Below are 14206 nucleotides of genomic sequence, written 5' to 3'. Positions count from 1 at the left end.
ATCAAAATTAAAAACGTTTGTGCCTCAAAGGACATTATCAAGAAAGTGAAAGGACACATCACAGAATGGGCGAAAATATTTGCAAATCATATACCAGGTAAGTGACCAGTACCCAGAGTATATAAAGAACTCTTATAATGCAACAATAAAAAGAAAAATAACCCAGTTAAGAAATGGGCAAAGGATTTGAGGAGGTATTTCTTCAAAGAAGACATGAAAATGGCCTATAAGGACATGTAAAGATGCTGAACATTATTAGTCATTGGAGAAATCCGAATCAAAGCCATAATGAGATACAACTGCAAATCCACGAGGATGTGAAAATAAAAAAGAGAGATGATAAAGAGTATTGGAAAGGATGTGAAAAAATTGGAAACTTCAAACATTGTTGGTGGGACTATAAATGGTGCAGCTACTTTTGAAAATAGACAGGCAGTTCCTGAAAATGCCAGTCATAGGGTTATCATATGACCTAGCAATATCACCCCTAGGTAGATACCCAAAAGAACGAAAAATATACATCCACCCAAAAACTAGTACATGAAAGTTCATAGCAGCGTTATTCATAACAGCTAAAAAGTGGAAACAACTCAAATAGCCATCAACTGATACATGGATAAACAAAATGTAGTGTGTGTGTATGTGTATGTGTGTGTGTGTATTATTCAGCCATAAAAAGGAATGAAGCAATAATACATGCTACAACATGATGAATCTTGACAACATTATACTAAGTCCAAGAAATCAAACTCAAAGGCAACATATTATATGATCCTATTTATAGGAAATGTCCAGAATAGGCAAGTCCATAGAAAGGGACAGTAGATTAGTGGCTGCCAGGGGTTGGAGGGAGCAGCGAATTGGGAGGGACCCGCTAATGATTATGGGTTTCTTTCTTGGGTAACAAAATGTTCTAAAATTAGATAGTGGTGATGGCTGCACAACTCTGTGAATAAACTCTGTGAATAAACACTGAATTGTACAATTTAAAAGTGTGAATTTTATGGCATGTGAATTATATCTCAATAATGTTGTTATAAAAAAAAACATATGCAAGAAAGAGACTGTAGGGAATGTGGAAAAACGGAAACAGCTGACTTGCTAGAAGTGGTGAGATGGGAGGTGATTTTCTTTTGTTCCTGTTGTTGTTGTGTTAATGTCATTTGCGCAATAAACTGTGGAGAGAGGAAGAGAGAGACAGCCCAGTATAGAAGATGAGCACTAGTTTTGGAGTTCAGGGCTCCAAGTTCGTCATCTCTTACTCTGCTAGTTACTTACTGTGTGTTCTTAACTAGGTGGCTTCACCTCTCTGGGCCTCAATTTCCTTTTCTTGGGAATGGGAATAATATCAACCTCAGAGGGCTGCTGTGAGAATTCCGTGAGTCCTTACATGCCCAGAACAGATATGCAGCAGATACCCAAAATGCTCATTTTCTTTCATCTTCGTTTATTTTTTCAAACAATCATGGAGCATCGTTACATACTACAGATATAAACGAATTAAAATTAGACCTTGTTCTTAAATATCTTGGAGTTTAGAGAAGAATACAGACATGTAAACAACTAAAATAAGTTCACTGGGGAAGGGTCATAGGAAAGAGATGCACAAACAGCTCATTGGACAAGCTACCTGCATAGACCAAACACATTTGGGAACTTGCATTGGGAGCTACTGGTGAAGGGGCTAGACCAAGAGATGAAAACTCACAGAAAAAAGATAGAATCCATAACTACAAATCACATGTTTGTTCTATAGCACGCTCTCAGGTGTGTTGTCACACACAATCCTCAGAGAATGCCAGCAAGGAAAGGATTACCCTACTTTATAAATGAGAAGCCTGAGTCTCAGAAAGGACAAGAAAGTGTTCTGTTCTTATAAAGCCAGCTCATGGCGCAGGACCCCTTCCACTTTGCCATGGCCACCTCTTTCTCTGAGCCATCTTGGCTCCATCACAGTAGGAAGGAAAATTGGGGGAGGAGAGTGAAAAATCAGAAAATGAGCAGGATTTCTCTCCAAGCCAGGGCCGATAGGAGGTATAGAGTATGTAATGTGGCCCCCCGGGACCCCATAAGAAAGCATGCCAGATGGGGACCCCAGAACCCATTCACCCTGGATCATCCCCCACAAGATTCAATGCATTCTTTAAGGAAGTGTTCATGTTCCATAGGTCATCAATGCCTAGTAAATACTTCCCTACTGATCTCACTAAGTAACGAGCTGGGGGCGAGGAAGGAAAACACGGTACCACTTATAGAGTACCTGCTGTGTACAGGGCATTGCACAAGATGCTTCCCCAACAGTAAGCACTGGAGGCGTCACAGTGGCCACCTTCTACAGTGACGGTGAAGTAACACTGACGACCTGAGAAGTCAAGTGCCCTGTGCAAGGTCACACAGAAAATCGGTAACAGAGAGAGGGATGAGGACTCAAATCAGCCTCTCTTTCTATTTACCAGGAGGACTCTAAATTCCTTCCTGTGCAGAGAAGTCATGGTCTTCGCAAGGGCAGAGGGCAGAATCACCAAACTGTGAGAGCTCAGAAGCCTCCCAGCATCTGAAGGCTGGCAGCCCACGTCTTACTTTTATGCAACACTAAAAAGTCACCAGCCCACATCTCGAGGGTGAGGGGGTGGGACACTGGTTCTGTTTTTGCATCCCCAAGGGCTTAGCTTCATATCTGGCACAGAATAGGAGCCTCAAAAGGTGTCTTTAACAATAGCATAATTGACCCCTGGTTTTGATGGAGCGGCCCTCAGCTAAAAGCAAGAGATCTCCCTTTACCAAATGCATCTTCCTTGAAGAAGGATGACAGATCAGAGCACAGGCATTCAGCACAGAAACCCAGGTGGGTCCCCCGGTGATGCTGCCAGGCTTTGGGCAGCTGGCCAGCTGGACTGACCAAAGTCTCATTTATCAAGAGCTATAACAAGCCCGTTAGTCAGCCTCAGTGTCAGCTCCAACCCATCGACCTTCACAGTGAGTTTGTGATCCCAAAGGCTCCTCACCTTTGGAGTGTCTCAGGAACTAAGTGAAATGGGTAGCGAGTAGGCCCAAGGGCCAGGCTGTGCCCAGCATTCTCTAACTACCCTGTTCAGGGAAAGCACAAGGGTCTCCAACCTGCCCAATGGGGTGTGGGGCTCCCAGCACTCTGCAGAGATTCACAAGGACCTGTGGGATTAACCAATGAAGTTTGTAGGGTTTTCAGCCAGGCGAGACTCAATGAGCAGAATCCAGAGTCATCAAGAGATCACCCCAACAAATATCTCAAAGGTAGAGAAGAAAGAACACAGATGTTGGGAGATAACAGACCTAAGATGACACCCAGCCCTGTCTCTTGCAAGATGTCTCATCTTCAGAAATTGTCTTAACCTCTGAAAGAATCTGTTTCTTCATCAGCTAAACATGGATGTCATTTATTGGTGTTATGACGGCTAGAGATGCTAATGGGGTGGACAGGTTTGGCAGGTGACCAGTAATGTGAAACTGGGTGAAGGAGGGATGTCTGAGGGGAGCCGATGCTCGAAATAAGGATAGATGAGATGACCAGAGAGTGTGTGGTAAAAAGAAAAGAGAGAGAGAGAGGAAAAGGAAATGAATCTTGGGGAAAACTACATTTAGTAGGAAAACAAGTCAGACCTCAGATGGAATGTGGTCAGAGGGGATAATCAGGAAAAATATTAAAAAATCACATTTTCCACTAGGCATGTCAGGGAAACTGTCTAAAGTTTGCCAACTGCTCAATCTTGAAAGCAGAATCATAACACGGGAGACTTATTATTACATCGTCAACAAACATCTCCCACAGATGTAGAGGCCAGACGTAGCACATGGCTTCTTTCTCACGAGCCAGTTCCAACCAATTGATGATGTTGATCTGGAGCACTGTATGTGAAATCTCCGGAGACCTCATGTGAACACAGTGGTAAAGAGAGCTGTTTCAATTAGTGATGTCTGCAGTGGGAAGTAAGGAAGTGCTGTCTGCAGCCTGCGTGCCATGTGCAGTGGATGCTGGGATGTGCTGCCCACATAAGCCCTTTGGGACCAAGGCACTCATTCCTCCAGCTGCGGGGACTGTTGCTATTGGCTGCTGACAGCTGTCAGTTGAGTCCCTCTCCAGGCATGGACCTCAGCCCAAGAGAGCCGCCTCATCCAGGGGCAGTAAGGCCAACTCTGCTTGACTCAATGTCAGGCATCTGAAAGGCCATCCCAGTTCCACAGGTCCTGTGGGATCAGTTGATACCTTTGTTGTGACTGCATCACAGCTCAACTCCTCCCTTGATCCAGTCGTACTTCCCTTATTCCCCTACAGGTGCTGGTCCTGAGGGCAAGCCCAATGAACTTTCTGCATGCAGATCTCTGTCCTGGAGTGTGGTCCCCAGAACTCAAACTAATATAACACGTATTGGCCGTTCCTGAACAAGCTATACCTCTCTAGGCCGAACTAATAGCTTGTCATCTGTGTTTATTTACTCCTCAACAAAGACCCAGCATTAGCCAATGAGAACATGTAATCCATCAGCTTTCCCTTTTTCCCTTGTGTGCAACGAAACTCAAAGATAAGCTCTCCATTCTTTCTTCTGTTGCCTAAGTTAGAGGTAAGTTGCTACTTCAGGCTTGGAGGCTCTTTAATCTAAAAATGATGGATTGGCTCTATTCCTCTCATCTTCAGTCACTCCTCCCAGCCTCTAAGCCTAGGAGAGACAGCATTTGTCCCTGACTCACTTTTTGGAATTGTTAGAGATTGAAGGTGTCACCAGGAGGAGGAACAATATATGCTAATGATTCTCATTGGCATGAATCTTTCAATGTAAATGTAGGTATTACTTTATAGACGTAGCAACTCTTTCAAGTTATTATGACAGTCATGAGCCACATAATGATGTTTCGTTCAAGGACTGACTATATACACGACGATGGTCCCATAAGATTAGTACCATAGAGCCGAGGTGTGTAGCAGGTGTACCATCCAGGTTTGTGTAAGTGTACTCTATGATGTACACACAACAACGAAATCATCTAATGACGCATTTCTCAGAACATATCCCTGTTGTTAAGTGACAAATGACCATATTTCTTTTAAATAAAAGGCACAGAGAGGTTAAATGATTTCCTAACCAACTGCAGAACCTAGACGAGAATCTGGGTTTCTTGACTCCCAATCATACAGATTCCAGCCACAGGCAGAAAGCGCTTAGCTGGCCTCTGCTGCTCACTCACGGTCACTATATGGTTTCTAGAGAACACTGAAGCACTGGAATTAGCTCAGGGGACCCCCTCCCATCCCCCCTTTCTACTTTGGTAAAACCCTGGGAATTGTTCAGACCCCAGACCAAGCACTGAAGAGCACCACGGAATCCAGGAGATGATTTAGCAGTTCAGTGCCAGAGTCCCCTCTACAGCCCTGAAGGGTGGTCATCTTGTTCCTGTTTGTACCACTCCCTTGATGGGGAACTCACTACCTCACAAGGGCTGCTTATTCCATTGTGCCCTCATCTGCACAATTGGAATAATATTTAGAAAAGGAAGCTATGACATTTAAACAAGATTGTGAATACAAAGCACATAGTGTAGTACCCAGCACATAGTAGTACTGAGTGAATGGAAGACTTTTTCTATTTCCATTAGACATAGAACAAGAGAAGAGAATTAGCTTGTTGGAAGAGCACCCTCAGTTCCAGACACATTACTTGGGAATTACTCAGTCCTTACCCAGCCCTGAGACACAGCTGGAAAAGTGCTGAGGTTTGCAGTGGGGGCTCTGCAGCCAGACCACCTAGGCTTGAGTCCAGGCTCTGCCATTTAGCTGTGTGACCTTGGAAAAATCACTCTGTCACTCTGGGCCTCAACTTCCTCATCTGCAAGATGAGAGAGAATAATATCACCTACCTCGGGGGTTGTCACACAAATGCATAAAATTCTGGCAGGCACGTGTAGATGTCAGTTGTCATTTTATCATCATTCCCCTCTTACAGACAAGGAAACTGAAGCCAGAAGATTGAGCCATTTCTGCAAGGTCACACACCTAGTGAGGATCAGAGCCTGGATATAAATCCTGGTCTGCCTGGATCCCAAGCGCATGACTTTTCCTTTATATAATGTTACTTCTGCCATTCCTGTGCTTTTTTTTTTTTTTTTTTAAGAAACGGGAGACGAAAAAAACAAACACTCATAAGAAACTCTGCCAGAAAAGCTGGCACATCCTGCTCCGTTGAGAGAGCAGTTGCTTCGCAAAGGCACAGCTGAGTGAATCTGGGAATCATGTCCCCAGGCAGGCAATACAGCAAGCTACCCGCCCGCTAAAGAGACACACCAGGGGCTGGACAGAAAAGACTAACTCCTGCTCCCAGGTCTGCCACTGCAGCAAAATCAGGGCTTCTGCTTTGGTGGGAATGGAAAGGACAGACAAATTGCCCAGCCCCGCACGGCCATGTGGGCTGGTGACATTCCGGTGACTCTGTAGCCCTAGGATGGACGAAGAAGCACGGCAAGCACTTTTCAAACATAGCAGGACTGTTTTTGTTCCGCGCAGCAGTGGTTTGCAGGCTGGTCGCTGGTGTAGTGTGCCTGTGTTAGGATGCACCTGGTATGGGGCAGTGCCTTCTGGCTCCGCACACAGGAAAGCTTGCAAGCAGGAGTGGAATTCAAAATATTTAACAATTGATACATACAGACAGCAACCAATCAGAACAGACACAATGGCCAATGAGAGCAGATGCTGGCTGTAAACAAACAGCACGACCATGGGACTACATTCCAGCTGAATGTCAGTCTTGGCAACAAGGATGCCCAACATGCCAACAAGGAGAAGAGGATCAGTGATGGGGGCCTAGGGGCCAATAGAGAATTGAGTGCCTGTCTCCAAAGGAAGTCCCAGAGAGGCTTCCACTAAACCCGGAGGGCTCCGCAGAGCGTGGTTGAAAAATCATTGCTGTGGGGGAAAGGGTAAGTGCCTTCAAGGTCCAGCTTTAAGGCCCAGTATTGCCCCTCCCTTTGGGTGCACAGACACCAGCCTCCAGAAGAGCAAAGCCCTGAGTCCACCCAAAGACATATCCCTGAAGGTTCTAACTGATACATCCTTGTGTTGTCATTCTCCTTACTTTTCTCTTGGCCAAGGATGTTCGCAGATGGTCTCCTAAAGTAGTTGTTCCTGCTCTGGCACTTGGATGAGGGCCCCAGTGCTCCTCACTGGAGTTCCTGGACTCAGATCACAGCCTGGATTTGCACAGAGTGAGCCCTAACTCCGTCAGGAGTTCGTAGTCGGAATCCTAGTCCCGCCTAGGCAGCCCCCAGAGCCACTCCAAGCCCCTCTCTTTCCCAGCTCAAATCTCCTCCCTGCTCTTAACTTTCCCTAAAAGCACATGTTCCTGCTACCCTTTGGACAAAGTCACAAGGGCTCAATTATCCTGTGGCAATGAAGCTGGAGTACCATTTCTTCGTCTTGCATAAGATGAAGCTCCACATGATGAAACAAGTTATTGGTTCATGAGGTCTTGTGGGAAAGTACTAGAAGGGAAGGCCCTCCCTTGAGAACAACGCACCAAGACCTTTCCCCTTACTCGGCCTCACTCGCCAATGAGTCTGTGGTAGCGTAACTGCCAAGTCCAAGAAATTCCCCCAGAAAATGCCACTGAAACACTTCACCACTGTTCTCCATGGAGCTCAAAAGATTGTGCCTGTTGATGTGGACTTTGACCCCACTTGTGTCTTATAAATCGGATCTACTCTCTAAGAAGGACACCCTTTTCTTGCTAATTTTCAAGTGGCTTTTCATATTGTCTTTCATACATGGCTATGGCCTCCCACCCTTCACCAGCTTCATCCCTTCTGGATGGAAAACTCACACAGTCCTGGACAAGCTGGTAGACAATCTGAGTGACAGCCTCATGGGAATTCACTGAAGAAGCTATGGGCATCGGCTGTGGCTGTGAGGTACGCTGGGACATCTGTGTGTGGGGGGTCAGGACACTGCAGTTGAGCACCAAGCTCTCACGTCAGTCAGCCAGCATCCCATTCCCAGCTCTGCCACTTACCAGCTGGGTAACCTGGGAAAGTTACTCAAAACTCTGCAAGCCTCTATTTTCTTTAGTGTAAAATGGTTATAATAATAGTATGTATCTTACAGAGTTGTTCTAAAAACTAAAACAAAATATACATAGAAAGCACTTAGCACTGTGTCCAGGACATAGTCAGCGACCAGTGAAGTTAGCCATTATTAATACTGTTAATCATTCAAACATTTATTGATCCATTGCTATAACCTTGTACCCTGCTGGGGACAGGGGTTTCCAGTTTCTCCCCTCAAGAACCTCACTGTCCCATGGGAGAGGACCCCAGAAGAGCCGGCAATTAGGATGCAGTACCGTCACTTATTAACGATTACTGTTAAAAGAATTATCCCTAATAGGTGACAACCATTTTTTGGTAGCCATTGTGAATTACATGCTTAATATAAGTCAAGAGCATAAGCTTTCTAGTTCAAACACCTGGGTTCAAATCCCAGCATTTCCTCTTAATATTTATATACTCTTGGGAATGTTAAATTTTTTGAAACTTAGTTATCTGGAAAATGAACATAAAAATTAGAAGAAAATATACCTAGGATGTTACCGCAGTGCCTTGCACATAGTAGGTGCTTAAAAAATCTCTCTTAAAGCAGTGACTAAGGGTGTTTGGAGAACTGGTGCTGGAGGGCTGTTGTCCCCATCCCTGGAGGGTCTGTCTGAGTAGGTCTCAAGGTCAAGGCAGTGCATCCACCTGGGACGTGTGGAAAGCTGTACCGCTCAGAGGCTTGTCTGGTTTGGAGCCAGTTCTGAGCTAACAGCTGAAGCCATAGGGACCAAAGGCTGGCTGCTCCAACGGAGTTACTGGCAAGAAGTAGGCAGAATGTTCAAAATACGACAGGCCCTCCAGGACCAAGGCACAGAGAAATTGAGTAGGTAGGTGCAGTGAGAGGCCAAGCTAGGACTCAAATGCAGGCCTGTTAGATTATACAAGGCATGAGTCCCCGATCTGGGGCACTCTGCTGCCTGGAGCCAGCGGCTTCAATGTAGACCACAAACACGGGCTGCCCCCTCCTGCACACGCAGCCCCATGCTGGGTACCCCCGCGCTGGGTACCGTGGGCGTGAACAAGAAGGATGCAGGCAGAACTCTATAGCTCACAAAGGGCATTACCTCTGAGAAGGAGCCACACAAATCTGAACATACCAGGCCCAGAACCAGCCAGTGCACAGAGAAGAACAAAATTGCACAAATCCAGACCTGTTTACTTGAATGAACATTCTTGTAGCACGGCCTGATAAGCCTGTTGCTAAGCATGCCTACCTTCCTGTCACATAGCACCTCGCTCTCAGCTCAGGAAAGACAATCGCTCTGGGAACCAGCTTCCTTAGGAGACCTGGCAGAATGCTTTCAGTCTAAAGCGAAACCTACCTTTCAACAGAGTTGCTCCTCCTTCCATGTCAGACAAGGGGAAACCCAATCCCTCAGGAAAGGGTTTGCACACACAGTCCTGCCGGGTATCAGGGCCTGTAAGTGACCCTCAGGGAAAGGAAGGAGGCCTGGATCTCTCAGCCTGAAGCACCTCCTAAACAAAGACCCTAAAGTGTCCTGCTGGGACAACGCGAGACACAGGATGCTCAGATTCCAGGCAGTATCATCTGTCAGGCCCGACACCAGCCCTGTCTGTGTCGAGGTCCAAGTGGAGAGATCAGACAAGGGGGAGAGAGGGCTTTGGAGAGACCAATACGAATAGTAGGAGTTTTTATCTGACCCCAAAGAACAGGGCAAGGGAGAGCTGTGTGATCCAAGCCAGGATGAAAGAATGGCTGGCCTCCCCTTGTAATCAAAGAGTTTAATGACGCTTATTAAAAGCCCATTTCTGGGTCCTGCTGAAAAATTACACCTGTAAGTGTTTTCTTTTTTTTCATAAGAATTGCCTCCTAGAGATTAAACACACGCACACACAAACACACACGCTCCTCACAAACCCCACACCCCACACATGCACACACACATTCCCTACAAATCCCACATGTCCCATACATCACACATGTGTAGGTACATCTTCATCAAGGATGGCCACAATTCACAACATACACACTTGCTGTAAAACAGAAAACCAGGCCGAGTACCTGAGGTTATTCAGCACCCTGTGAAATTCCAGACTTTGAGGAAGCCCAAGAGCTTCATGCACAAGCAGTTGTCATCGCCACAAACAAACAGCACAGCCTCTAATCCATATCATTCTCCATGTCTTGCCTGAGGCCAGGCAACTCTGCAAAAGCAGAAGCTACCAGGATCGTTAAGCTTTGGTGGAAAGCAATAGCCTTCAGTAGGTCACTGCCTCAGATGAAGAGGGGGCTGGGCCCTCTGGCTCACTGCGGAGTCTCTCTGATACGCTCAAACCCAGCCACCTGGGGGAGGTGGCCCTGGGCCCTGGGCCTGTGGCATGTTTTCCTCTGGTTATCAGCTTACCCAGAGCCCAAGGCTGCCTTCATTCTCAGGCAGAGAAGGCACTGTTTTCTGGAATAATCAGCTAGACCCAGGAAAGTACCCCTTGCAGATAGTATCCCTCCACCAGTGTGGGGGCCATCCTGGTGCTGATCACCCCAACATTCTCTCACTGCGAGGGGCAGGGTAAAAAAACACCCATTCAAATGCTAAAACCATCAGGTAGAACAGTTTGCTGTTATCAGAAACAAATGCTTTGACGTTAGTAAATCTAAGTTTCAAGGTCAGCTCTAACCCTTACTCAAGTATGGCCTTGGCCAACTCTCTGAGCCACAGTTTCCTCCTCTGCAAAATGGCAATAACTACCTCTTTCCATCTTATGGAGTTTTAGGGAAGATCACAAAATGCCCTACAGACTGTAAACTGCAAAGCAGATATTAGAAATTCTCACGATGAGACAGTGATGAGGAAATGTCGGAGCTCATAAATTGGGCTGTGAGTACCTGCAGGACAAAGCCTATGTCGTATTTATCTTGTTATCCCCTGTGCCTGGCACAAAGGCTGGCCTCAAATGTTCTGGGGGAAAAACAGTTTGAAAGAGTGAACGAAAAATGAATGAATCCATGAGTTAGGTGGCTTGCTCACCGTCACAGAGCAGCTCACTGCGGGACTGGAACTCAGCTCCTGTCCTCTCAATCCAGGGCTCTCTGTTCTAGAGGGACCAAACAGTTGGGTCTGTTGAAGGGTCAGTGAGGGCCACAGTGTGGGCCAGGTTTTACCGAGCCCCGCCATTCCCAGGGAAGGATCCAACATGGGCCAGGCAATGCCTCAGAGGCCTTCACAAACTCGCCTGTTAAACTTTCCAACTCAACAAACAGAAACCACAAGTGTAAATAACTCCCAAATGCCCAAACCAACTCATCTTATAACCTGACTTGAACTGAACAAATCAGAAAAGTCACAAGATTGGGACAATGGCCCCACAGAGATCTGATCATGGAGACGAGACGTATATCTGGTTTCAGGCTCACTTTCAGCATTATCACTTACCTACTGACCAAGTGTCCGAGAGATCACTAGCCCTCTCTGATTCTCAGTTTTTCCATCTGCAAAACAAGAAGACAATCACAATTAATCCTTTGAGGCCACTGGACTGGAATGTATCATAGTTTTATACCCAATATTTGTTACCAACTACTTGTGATCATACATAACCAGGGAAATTGCTGATGGTCAGGGGCTGGAAGGGAATTCTTTCAAAAATGAAGTGTGACAATCAAAAGTGAAGTGTGATAATTAAGAGTTATGTGTCAAACAGGGCGCCAATAGTGCCCAATTCTTGGTACAGAAAATTCAGCCTTCCAATCATTTTGGTACTTATTTTTATTTTTCACAGACATCAAAATGCAAAAGACCATTAAACACCAGGAGAAATAGAGCAAAGAAAAATGATACTACCTCAACACACTCACTCTCAACCTTTCGGAGTATTTTCTAATTTAGTTCTTCTATGCACAGAGTCTACCATTTTCTAGAGCAGGGCTCTGAAGATGTGCCACACTGAAAAGTACACGCAGATCATGACTCGCCCTCCCCGCCTCCTGTGTTACACCGAGACTGCTGCCCGCCTGATTAACGCATTTTCATTCCCATGCCTCTTGTCAGTTTCCCCAAGACTCTTCAGGCCTGTGGGGAGGTCTCTGGTGGGCACTGTGCACACCCAAACCCAGAGGAGGAAAGGACCACGTGATTCAGGAGCCTGCAGGCTGGTCTTTCCCCAAACTGGGTTCAGTTACCTCATCTGGAAAATAAGGAAACTGGACTGGTCAATCTCAGAGATCACTCTTAACTTAAAAAGGCGAGGCTAAGGAAATGGGAAGGAAACATATATTTGAGTCCCTACTATGTGACAGCCATTGAGCTGATAATATCTACGGATATTGTCTCATAATCCTCATCACCACCCTGGGAGATTTTACAGGAGAGAAAACTGCAACTCAGTGAGGTTCAGCAACACATCCAAGGCTCGCATAGTTATGTTGGTACCACTTTCAGAATTTTTGCCATATCAATGTCTCACCTCTATTATCATCTACTAATTTTTCCAAAGCAATTCACATTTTTTACTTAACTTTACTTTTAATGAATTTTTTAAAAAGTATCTGCAGCTCTTTATTTCTGTTCCTTCTGTGGCCCAACGAGAGGGAACTTCTCAACAAATAAGATGGATTCTATAATCGCAAAACAAAGTTGTTAATAATTTAAAGGAATTTTTAATCATGACCGTTCTATGTAAAAATATCTAATATCTATGAAGTCATAGGTTTGAGGTGCTGTTTATATATTTTTTCTAATATTCATTAAATACTCATTATCTATCAAATCTAATACTCATTAAAATCAATAGCTTTTGAAATTTAAAATGCTCATCCACATACTACCTGACTTCTGGCAGTGGCCCTACTTTCTCTTGGGAAGGCTGGTCTAAGGTCCCTCACTGTGCTGCAGCCAGACTGTGGAAACGACCTCTGTCACATCTCAAAGCTGAAACAGCAAAAACCCTTCATGCTCGTTGTATGTCAAGAAAGTTGTCTGAAGTCATACAGCTCGTAACAGAAGGCACTTGGACTTGGCCCCATTTGGCTACTTGACCCTGTGCTCAGACCTCAAATTTGCAATTCTGTGGCATAAGGCCACCAACTTAGTTCTGCTTCCAAATCAAGGCAGGGCCATCTTGTTTTTGTTAGGTTGCCAGCTTTTCCGTAAAGTGACTAGATCGTCTCAATGCATATTTAAGTTCCCAAAAGGGCACTTTGGTAAGAAGCTGCATAATTTCTAAAACCAAGTTTAGAAAATGTGAAGTGCAAGTGATTCTTTATTCGAAGATCCAAGACAGTAACCAAGGAAATAGCAAAGGCTGATAACATAATACGCAGGCAGGCCATCGCCCTGCAAATGAGTAGAAAATCCCAGCCGAGTCAGGGGAGGTGGGACAAAGTGGCAAAGTGACAGCACTAGACACTGATCGAAGCTGTTGTTGGGTGTCTGTCTAGAGCTCTACGCTTCCATTTCCTGTCATCTGGTTTAAAATTAATTGGCATGAATTTTTTATGACCAGAGAGCAAACAGATTGAAAGGCCTGCAGACCTGGCTCAGGCTTGCTTTCTGTAGAGTTCCCCATTTCTCACGAATGTGAGCTCCACAGCTGTGCAGAAACAGGAAAACAGATGTAACCTGATTATTCACTCCAGGTCCAACAACACCTCTTCCACGAAGCCTTCTCCACCAACTCCAGCCAGAATTAGTCACTCCCCTCCTTGGGTTCACTTTAATGACAGTCCCTGTTATATTGCAGTTATACTCTCTTCTAGTTTTTTAAAGTATTATTTTTTCTGACTATTTACCGAAATACATTAAATACAATAAAAACTTACCACTATCAATATGATTTTAGATAGATTTCCTTCCAAACCTTCTGGTACAAATAACCCCCACACACAGACGTCTACATACATACACATCCAGATACTTTATAAAATGGGATCATACTGTACACACCAATTTTAATCTGTTTTTTAAATGGTTACATAAATGTGCAATTAATCCCCTACCAATGGACATGTAGGTTGTTTCCAATTTTTCACTGGTGTAAATACTCTAATGTTTTTGTACATATATCTTTGTGTGGGTATTTGATTATGTACTTAGACTATATTGCTTAACATTTTAAAAAAAAATTTAACTGTCCCCACAGA

At 45.0% G+C, this 14206-nt stretch overlaps 1 protein-coding gene across 37 annotated transcripts in view; it reads right to left on the bottom strand.

The window, feature by feature from the left end:
* TENM4 (teneurin transmembrane protein 4) overlaps positions 1 to 14206 on the bottom strand; it is a 2704309-nt gene that overhangs the window by 601064 nt on the left and 2089039 nt on the right. For all 37 annotated transcript variants that reach the window (XM_070625735.1, XM_070625734.1, XM_070625736.1 and 34 more), the window contains one exon: positions 11502 to 11557. The gene's annotated coding sequence lies outside the window, so the exon portion shown is untranslated. The remainder of the gene's footprint in view (positions 1 to 11501; positions 11558 to 14206) is intronic.

This window comes from Equus przewalskii, chromosome 6 (assembly GCF_037783145.1).
Source record: "Equus przewalskii isolate Varuska chromosome 6, EquPr2, whole genome shotgun sequence".
Taxonomy (NCBI): Eukaryota; Metazoa; Chordata; class Mammalia; order Perissodactyla; family Equidae; genus Equus; species Equus przewalskii.
This window is presented reverse-complemented; position numbering and strand designations above follow the sequence as displayed.